This window comes from Myotis yumanensis, unplaced genomic scaffold (genome assembly GCF_028538775.1).
Source record: "Myotis yumanensis isolate MYYU_CA2020_CCGP unplaced genomic scaffold, mMyoYum1.0.hap1 SCAF_1, whole genome shotgun sequence".
In the NCBI taxonomy this organism is placed as follows: domain Eukaryota; kingdom Metazoa; phylum Chordata; class Mammalia; order Chiroptera; family Vespertilionidae; genus Myotis; species Myotis yumanensis.
In genome coordinates this window covers 181,820,148-181,830,591 of record NW_027223752.1, presented here as the reverse complement: position 1 = coordinate 181,830,591, position 10,444 = coordinate 181,820,148, and the positions used below count along the sequence as shown (strand labels likewise).

Below are 10,444 nucleotides of genomic sequence, written 5' to 3'. Positions count from 1 at the left end.
GGCTGTAGGTAGTGGGAGAAGAGAGAGCCCAACATAGAAGAAACAGATTGTGGATATAGGATTCTTGCTTCCTACTGACCTAGATCTATGACTGAGTTGGCTAAAGTGACCGAATAACCTCTTAGCAAAGCTTGGACTAACTAAGCTCAAGCCCTCATGATTTCATTTATTCCAGAACAATAAACATTGGGTAAGTCCTTGCTTAAAAGGAACCTTAAGCCTCTTTTCCAATGAGGCAAATCTAAGTGATTCCAATTTTGACAAGATGTACTGCTTTTCTAAAGAAGGTAACACAAGCTTTAATTTTCAAATTTCCTCCCATATTCCATGTAACATGTAATTTTATGTTATTAAATACAATATTAAGACAATAGTAATTTAATATGGGGGAAAAGAAAAGAAGGAAGAAAGATGGGAAAAAAAGAACAGGAAGAAAAAGTGGAAGGAAGGAAGGAAGGAAGGAAAGAAGGAAGGAAGGAAGGAAGGAAGGAAGGAAGGAAGGAAGGAAGGAAGGAAAGAAAAAAGAGAGAAAATAAATTGAGACCTAAATGTTTACCAGTAAGGTTAAATAAAACAGCAAATGCATACAATGGAATATTATGGAACAGTTAAAAAGAATGAAATAGAAATATATGTACTATTTTAACAAAGAAAGATCTCTAAGACATATTAATTGTAAAAAGCAAATTGCTAATTAGAACAGGGTATTTAAAAGTTAAAACACATGCACATAGACACACACACACACACACACACACACATACATACCTGTCACACAAGAAAACTATGTATTTTTAAATGTACCCATCTATGAATATAATCACACAGAAAAACTTCTGGAAAGACATGACCCAAAATGGCATCAATCTCTGGGAAGTTTGGGGTTAGGAGGTAGGAATGCTTTGCTGAAAATATACATTTCTATCATTTAAAGATTCCCCAGCTTACATTCATGTACTTTCCTATTTCTCTGAGAGTAAAAGCCAAAGCCCTTTATAATCGGTACATTCCAACCCTGCTTCTCTGATCTCCCTTTCCTCTAAGTTTGCCAGTCCTATTTTTTCCCCTGGCTTTCACCATTCCTCGATGCTCTGAGAGAGAGTAACAGAGAGCATTTCTTAGCTTAGCTATTTGAACATGGAAGGGCCTTTCCTATACCCCAAACTTGTTTTGTTTTTTAGACTGTCTTGGTTTATAAGAGAGTCTGCAGAATTCTCTAGAATGAATTCATACAAATTTGTGCTAATCTATGTTCCAGGTTATGGAAAAATTGCTCCAAAATTTTATGTCAAAAAATTTATGTTCCATTTCTTTAAAAATTTTTTAATCAATTTTCAGAGAGAGAGAGAGACTTTTGTTTTACTATTTGTGCATTCATGGGTTGATTCTTGTATGTGCCCTGACCGGGGATCAAACCCGAAACCTTGGCATATCAGGACAATGCTCTAACCAACTGAGCTCCCTAGCCAGGGCCTGCTCCATGTTTTTATTATCAAGATTCACAATGATTATTTATAAGCTCCTTAGGCCTTGTTGTTTGGGTTTCTCCTTTTGCCAATATATTATACATTTCTCAGAGCTAAGGGTCACAGGTTAGTCCAAAAGTAGGCTGCTGTTCACATAGTAATTATGTAATCATCATTATAAACCAAATGATCATATAAACTCAGCCTATACACTTTATGGCAGAACTTTGAAGTGCCAAATCTGATTCAATGGCTGCTTCTGAATTTTAAAAGCCAAGCACCACGACAGAAAATGAGTAACTATGACAAATTTTCCTTGTTAACTCTTCCTACTTGTTATGTCCTGAACTGGTGACACAGAAGCTCTGGGAGAGGGAAGCTCAAGTCAAAGCAAGCATTTCTATTGGGCAGACCAACCTCAGCTCTCTTTATTGCCCAGCAGGTTTGTGTGGCTAGTTATTAGCATTTATTCATGTTTAGAGTCTGAGAAGTCTAGGTATCATAAAGTTTATGACTGGCGCCTAAATTAATTTGCTCCAAAGAGAAGTGAGACTCCCAGACGAGCAGCACTGCCTGGTTTTTCTTTTGAAGATCTAGACAACAAATATGGCAAATTTTACATATGTAGATAGTCATGCATTTGTATATGTGTATATATCTCCTGTGGCAGAGAAGGCGAGAGAAAGTGGCACGAAGGAGATGAGATTTAAAAATAGTAAAAAATTAGAAACCATTAATGTGCCCCACAAGAGAGAACTGTGACATAAACTGCAGTATGTGTTACCATAATCACAAAAACCTACAAGTTTATGGTCCATATTGATACATGGCATATGAACTGTCTGAGGAGGAAACACGTTTGTTCTACCCTCTTAGGTATAGTTCCTGGAGACCTGAGAATTAAACTGACAGATTAACAGAAGAAAAAGTGTTTATTCATACGGAAGTAGCTAGAAGCTAAGTGGTTAAAGTTTGAGGCATATGTATCTAACTTAGCAGGGAAAAGAAGGAGCGTAGAAAAGGCTTCTATGGGAAGAACAAATAACTTTCTTTAGGAAAGACAAATGGGCTTTTAGGAAAACAAGCTGGAGATAAGAAAGCTTGTGATCATATTTGTTTATAAATATGCGAGTGGTCATTTCCAACTTCCTGGCCATGAAACTCCCCCGGAGATTGATTTATGGTGGGTTTACTCTTGGTCTCTTAGTAACAGTAATTTTTATTCTTTCTATAATTCATCTTTTTGGAAGGGTGTACCCTCAAATTTTAAAATAAGGCCCAGGAATGAGATAACTTTTCTTTATTCTAAGTATGTCATTCATGCATTCCCAAGCTTTTTGAATGCCTACTATGTGCCAGATCCCGTGCCACATGTTAAGTTTCTGCTTTCAAGGAACTTACAATATAAAGGTGCCTACTATGTGCCAGATCCTGTGCCACATATCCTAGTTTCTGCTTTCAAGGAACTTATAATATAAAGGTAAAGAAAGGGAAGGAAACAAAGGATTATGATATAGGGTAATAAGCGTCAGAATAGAAGTAAGTATGGGATGTCATAGGAATAAATAGAAGGGAAACTTAATCCAGACTGGAGAAGTCTCAGAACAAACATCCCAGAGGAAATGACATCTGAATTTTGAAGTTAACCAGAGAAAGAAGAGGGGAGATGTGTTACAGGGAGAGAGAGAAATATACACATACTGGGATAAAGTGTAGGAAGGAAAGTTGGAAGTGGAAGAAGTGCTTGAATGGCAGGAACTAGTCCACAAAGTAATGGCCTTTTATGCAACGCTAAAATTGGCAGAATGCAAACGTGTGTGTAAGCATGCAGTGGTCAGGTCCATGTTGATACATGTGGAGAATGAGCAAGGGTGACTCTGAAGGCAGGGAAGTCAGTTGGGAAGCTGCCGTGTCAGTTGGATCTAAGGAAAGAGCAATAAAGACAGAGCAGAGGAGTCAAATTAGGGACATGAAGAAGGAAAGGGGTCTGAGTGGGAGGCACTGGCCTTTAGCCAGACAGGTGGAGTAGAAGGAATAGATTTGGGTGGGAATTCCATTCCGGGTATGTTGAAGTTGAGGTGCCCACAGGACCTGTGAGTGGACGTTTCTAGTCCATGTCTAGATACTTGAGTTTGGAGATTAGTAGAGAAAACTGGATCAAGGGTACAGTTGAAAGTCATCAGTATACACGTCATAAGAATGTATTGGCTTGAAACAGCCTAAGTGTCCATCAGCAGATGAGTGGATTAAAAAACTGTGGTACATCTACACAATGGAATACTACTCTGCTATAAAATAGAAAGAACTCTGACCATTTGCAACAGCATGGATGGAACTGGAGAGCATTATGCTAAGCGAAATAAGCCAGTCAGAAAAAGATGAATATCACATGATCTCACTCATTTGTGGAATATAATGAACAACATAAATTGATAAACAAAAGTAGATACAGAGACATAGAAGCATCTAACAGACCATCAAACCTCAGAGGAGAGAGTGAGTGGGGGGAGGGGAGATAAGTGATCAACCAAAGGACTTGTATGCATGCAGATAAGCATAAGCAATGGACACAGACACTAGGGGGTGAGGGCATGCGCTGAGGAGAGGTCAATGGGGGAAAAGGAGACATATGTAATACTTTCAACAATAAAGAATTTAAATTAAATAAAAAAGGAGTGCATTGGCTTGCACAAGGAGAATGCACACTGAGAAAGAGTTGAGGTAGACCTAGGAACACCAACAACCAAAGGTCAAGAAACTGAGAAGCAGCTGATGGATATTTATTTGTTTCTTTCTTTATTTATTTACATACTTTTAAAGCATTCGTTTTTTCATTGATTTTTTTTTTTAGAAAGAGAAGAAGGGAGAGGGGGAGAGAGAGACATCAATGTGAGAGCCAAACATTGATCTCTTGCCTCCTGCATGCCCCCTACCAGGGACTGAGCCTGCAACCCAAAACCCTGGCATGTGCTCTGACCAGGAATTGAACCGGCCACCTTTTGCTGCATGGGATGGCACCCAACCAACTGATCCACACCGGCAAGGCAGATGCTGGATATTTAGAAGGAAAACCATAAGGATATTGAAAGAGGAAACTATTTCAATGAGAGGAGTTGATCCAGGAGTGTTGAAGAGAGGTCAAGTAAGATTAAAAACTTGAAAAGAGGTCAAATAAGATTAAAAACTAAAAGCAATCACCGTGTTCATTGAGGTTATTGTGTACCTTTGAGATGGATGTTGCATCAGTGTGGTGGACTCAGATGGCAGAATGCAGTGAATTGAGGAGTGAATGAGAGACGGAGAAGTGGGAACCACAGATATAGTCAGGAATGGTTAACTTTTGTATTTTGTCTTGTCTTGGACTAGGTCTTAGTGTGCTTTTACTATGTCCTCTCCTGACACATTTTCCAATTATTCTTTTCTTCTGGGTTTCCAATGAATAGGTGCAGTATTCTCAGGTTCCTTCTGGAGTTTTTCCCCATCTAATTATCTATATATACAAAAGGCTAATATGCTAAGTGTCCATCCGATGCATCGCTATGATGCACACTGACCATCAGGGGGCAGATGCTTAACATAGGAGCTGCCGTGATGCACACTGGCCATTTACAGAGAAACGGCACTGCGGACCGGGCTTCCCCCCAACTGGGACACAGGTCCCACCACCACCCTAGAGTGATAGCCCACCAAATCACAGCCAATGCTGCCAAGACCCCATGGCATAAAATGCGGCCCACAGCCCAGCCCAGCCCAGAAACAGTGGATGTGGGTGCTGGGTGGATGTGATATCATGTAGCCACACCCAGCTTCCTCTCCCTAGCGACTAGCCTCCTTGGAGTTTCTTAGCTCAGGAACATGACTTGCTTTATAGCCAGGTGCAAACATTTCACACTTTAACCAAATGTCTGTGAAGTGTTTTCCCATGCCTCATGTCATTTGATTCTCACAGGAGTCCTGGAGTAGGTAGATAGGAGAATTGATGAAATCATATTTTCTTTTCATTAGCTGGAAAATGGAGATTTAGAAAGTTTAGAATCTTGACCCAGCTGAAAAGAAGTAAGAAAGTGACCTTGAAAATTACTTCAGGTTTTCTCACTGCACAGACTATAGTCAAACACTGCTGCAGATAAATATTTTACCATTTGTTCTGCCTGCGTGATCTACAATAATAATCTGCTTTGTGTTGATATTTACTGCTCTGTTGCTGACAATTACCTGAAAGAGAAGTTGGGGTGCTTCTCTGGGCTGGAAAAAGTTTAGCTACATCAGAAAGCAGGTCTAATTAAGCAAGTTTATCTATATCTATAAAAGGCTAAGTGTGTGATATATATAAAGCTCTCACTGGAGCCAATCGCATGCATGTGTTTTGATCTGTCATTGTTGATCGTGAATTTGGTTGATACTTCTGTTATAAAAAAGGGCCAATGGAGATATTAAAATATTTCTTCTAGTTAATTCCCTTTCAATGTGCATGAATTCATGCACCCGGCCAATAGTTAATATATAAGAACCTACTAACTTTATCTGACTTCTGAAGTGGAAAATAACTGACTTTAGGATGAAATAGGCCTGGGTTTGAATCCATAGCCAGTGTCCTCAGGTTGTTGCTTTTTATTTATTTTTATTTCATTTCATTTTATTTTCATTATTGATTTCAGAGAAGGGAGAGGGAGAGATAGAAACATCAATGATGAGAGAGAATCATTGATCGGCCACCTCCTCCATGACCCACACTGGGGATTGAGCCTGCAACCGGAGCATGTGCCCTGACTGGAATGGAACCGTGACCTCCTGGTTCATAGGTTGATGCTCAACCACTGACCCATGCCATACGGACAAACATGGGCAATTCTTTGGCTAAAGCTCCAGCCCATTGTACAGTGTTCATACTAGAGAAAAGTCTATGGCTGTAGTGAATGTGGAAAGCTCAGGCCCCATTAAACATCAGAGAGTTCACACTGGACAAAGACCTTGTGAGTGCAGTGAATGTGGGAAAGCCTTCAGCCCAAGGTCTTACCTCATAGAAAGGTCACATGGAGCAAAACCACAGACAGGCAGAGAATGTGCTATTTTCTTGTTTAGTATGAAACTGGAGGAGGGCCTTGGTGAGAGAGACATCTTCCTGCAGTTGAAATTCACAACTGAATATACACAGTGGGGAGATTTCCCCCAAGTTCCAGTTAGGTGGTAAGCTTCGGGAGCTCTATTGCACTTTCTAAGCTGCCTGGGGCCCTTGCCAAAATCTCAGCCTTCCTACCTGATAGGTCCCCATAATTTTTGAATGAGGGTTTGGCATTTTTGTTTTGCATAAAAATATGCAACTAGTCCTGCCTTTGGCCACCTGCCTCCTAAGACATGACTTAAGTCTCCTGGTCCCTGAAAGAACCTATGCTTGACATGTGACCAAAGGGTGTGACTTCACTGGTTACATTGGTTGCCTGCAAACATCTTTGCTTCACCTATCCAGGTGAACATTCCTACCTTCTGGTGTAATTCACTTTCCTGCCCCTGGACAAAACTCTTCTAGGGAGATAATCTACCACTCCCTTCCCCAAGCCCTGCAAGACTCACCCCAGTGTCATCACAGACATATAGAGTAGGTTCTTAATAAATGCTTATCATTGATAGAATGACTTACTGGGCTTCCATGAGTGACCCTCTAAGTCCAGTGCTGTTTAAAACCGTCATTCTGCATCCATTCATTCACACTTGCTCCCGAGTTGTATTCATTTGGCTTGGACATAATTTAGTTCTCTATCCTAGTTTATTTAGGCGACGTACACTCAGTTGCTACCTCTAATATGTTCATCCATCCAGCAAGGTAGAGTTTCTGAATCATGACTGTATAACTTTTTCATGTCCTCCAGAGATCCTTTTGCAGATGGATGCTGGAGATGTTGACAGTAGTGAGTTGGTTTTGCTTTTGCTAATATATAAAGGAGGTGTGGTAGGATAGAAGGAACACAGACTGAGCTCAAAGGGGTCTGGATTGGCTCTTGCTATTTATTAGCTGCTCCAAGACCCCATTTCCTCAAGGATAAAAATGATAAAAAGGTTTCCCTGGCTTTTCCTGTGGAAGCCACCGGGCTGAGAGGACTGTGGCCTTCTCTCCACACTATGACATCAGTGTACTCCACTGACATCAGTGTACTCCAAAGAGGGGGAATCATCTGGCAAAAATGTCACTTTGCCTGCTGTGTTTAAGGCTCCCATAAACCGGATATTGGGAACTTTGTTCACACCAACTTGCACAAAAACAATAGACAACCCTAGTCTGTCAGTGAATTGGCAGGTCATCAAACCAGTACTGAGTCTTGGGGTACTGGCAGAGCTGTGGCTCGAATTCCCAGAGTTCAAGGTGGTGGGACTCATCATTCTGGCCAAGGTGCTTTGGAAATATGTGTTGTAGGGGCCACACATTTGCACCAGCCAAAACCTGGCACCATTGGCACCGTAGAGTGAACACAACACAGAAGCAATATGCCATCTGTTCTACTATGGCTGCCTCAGCCTTCCTAGCACTGGTCATGTCTAAAGGTCATCATACTGAGGAAATTACTGAACTTCCTTTGGTGATTGAAGATAAAGTTGAAGGTTACAAGAAAACGAAGGATGTAGTTTTGCTTCTTAAGAAACTTAAGGCCTTAGAGCTCAGCTGGTTAGAGTATCATCCTAGATACACCAAGGTTGTGGGTTTGAACTTTGGTCAGGGAACATATAAGAATCAATCAATGAATGTATAAACAACAAATTGATCTTTCTCTTTCTCTCTCTCTCTCTTTCTCAAATCAATATATAAATTATTTTTTTAAAAAGTTTAAGGCCTGCCATAACCGGTTTGGCTTGGTGGATGGAGCGTCGGTCTGCGGACTGAGGGGTCCCAGGTTCGGTTCCGGTCAAGGGCATGTACCTTGGTTGTGGGCACATGCCAAGAGCCGGTCCACCCTTGCTGCTTGACACAGTCACTGCAGGGAAGAAACATCTGCACAGCTTATGTTTCAAGGGACCTGCCATATATGACATATGTTTGCTCCCCCTCTTAAGCGCTATGTGTTCTAAACAGGACCACCTCCCCGAGAAAGGTTGTTTCCCCAGGTTAGGGGTTACCAGGACTAAGGGAGAGAATAAATCAGTAAATCCCCCTAGTGTTACAGAAATACCATGTATTACTTATGAAGAACTTGGACTAAGACTGTTGGCAATAAATTTGGGACTTGTTGGGCCCACATCCCCAGGGGTCTGCCCACCAGGGAAGCACCAAAGCCTATACCCCTGGACACCTACTGACACAGGGCAGTCCCAGGGAAGGCAAGCAGCGAGGCTGGGAGGACATAACCTTTACTGGGTAGGATAAACTTCTTCAGTCACTTCCTTGTAGCTTATTAGTAGAGCAATCAAATAGTGACCTTGGAATAGCCCTTATAATGGAACACAGAGATTAACCTAGACAAGATTAAAATCAACAGAACTAGATAGAGACAGGATTATGGAAATGAAACTAGGAACTGTAGAAGGTTTCCTAAAACATACCATGATGTAATTATAGAGGCATGCTTATGGGATCAAATAGTATAAATATAGATGTAATAGAACAATAAAGAGAGAACCCAACCATGCTGATCAACTGAATGCTCCTCCATGTCATTCCTTCTTCGCTGACTCCATCCACACCTTTGGGAACCCCTGGACCTGCTGGGGCTGGACCCCAACAGGCACATCCCCAGTGAGAGGTGTGCGGGAGGCAGCTGATCGATCGATGTTTCTCTCTCATTGATGTTTCTAACTCTCTATCTCTCTTCCTTCCTCTCTGTAAAAAATCAATAAAATATATTTTTTTTTAAAAAGAAGTTTAAGGCCTGGAATTATATAAAGAAGGTCTCTACCCCTCAGTGAATGAGAGCTAGCAAGGGCAAAATGAGAAACCATTGTATCCAGGGCAGGGACTTTGCATCATCTATGAGGACAATGGTATCATCAAAGCTTTCAGAAACATCTCTGGAATTACTCTGCTTAATGTAAGCAAACTGAACATTTTGAAACTTGCTCCTGGTTGATATTTGGGCTGAGTCTGCATTTGGATTGAAGGTGCTTTCCTTATGACACCTGGAGTAAAACTGCCTCCCTCAAGAGTAACTACCACCTTCTCATGTACAAGATGCCCAATACAGACATGAGCAGAATATTGAAAAGCCCAGAGACCCAAAGAGCTCACCAAACACCACACAAGTAGGTTCATCACAGAGTCCTGAAGAAGAATCCACTGGATAACCCAGGAATCATTGCTGGGGCTGACCAGCAGACCCTGGGCGATGGATGAATGGATTACTACTCTGACACACGTTTCTGTGAAAGAGAGGGCTAAGGGACTGCCTGGCTAAAGGAACCAGACAACCCTGTTCGCCTGCCTCCTTAGGCTTTTATTGTAGCAACAGCATGAACCAGAATTAACCTCTAAATACTACCAGAAGGATCAGTATCCTTGAGAAGCACATGTATCTGTAGTGTCTTTAAAACAAGGACGTTTTGAAGTCTAAACATAAAGATTCCCGTAAAACACCCAAGAGCTCAGACTTGTTTGGAAAAGTCAAGGCAGGGTCTGCTGCCTTTGGCAAGAATCCCCTAGAGGCCTCTGACCTTTTGGAGATTCCTCCTTACAGGTTTTCCAACCAAGTTCCATGCTTCCCCACAAATCATGTTGAAGTTAAACCTCTATGCAATGACCATGCACTGGAACCCCATTCTTCTCCAGGCCAAGAACCACAGCTCGGGCTGGATAAAGCAGCAGCAGCGCTAGAAGCCAAAACAGATGAGAAGGGGGTTCCAGGCAAGAAGCCTGTGGTAGGGACGAAGGAAAGAAGGCTGTTGGCCTTACAAAGCAGAAGCCTTTGGTGGGAAAGGAGGCTGCAGCTACCAAGAAACCAGCAGCTGAGAAGCCCACAGAACAGAAGCCCACCAGAGAAAAGAAGCCTGTGGCATAA

At 41.6% G+C, this 10,444-nt stretch overlaps 1 pseudogene; it reads left to right on the top strand.

Moving 5' to 3' along the window:
* The first annotated feature begins 6,369 nt into the window (after positions 1 to 6,369).
* On the top strand, positions 6,370 to 10,444 carry LOC138992445 (large ribosomal subunit protein uL4-like; annotated as a pseudogene).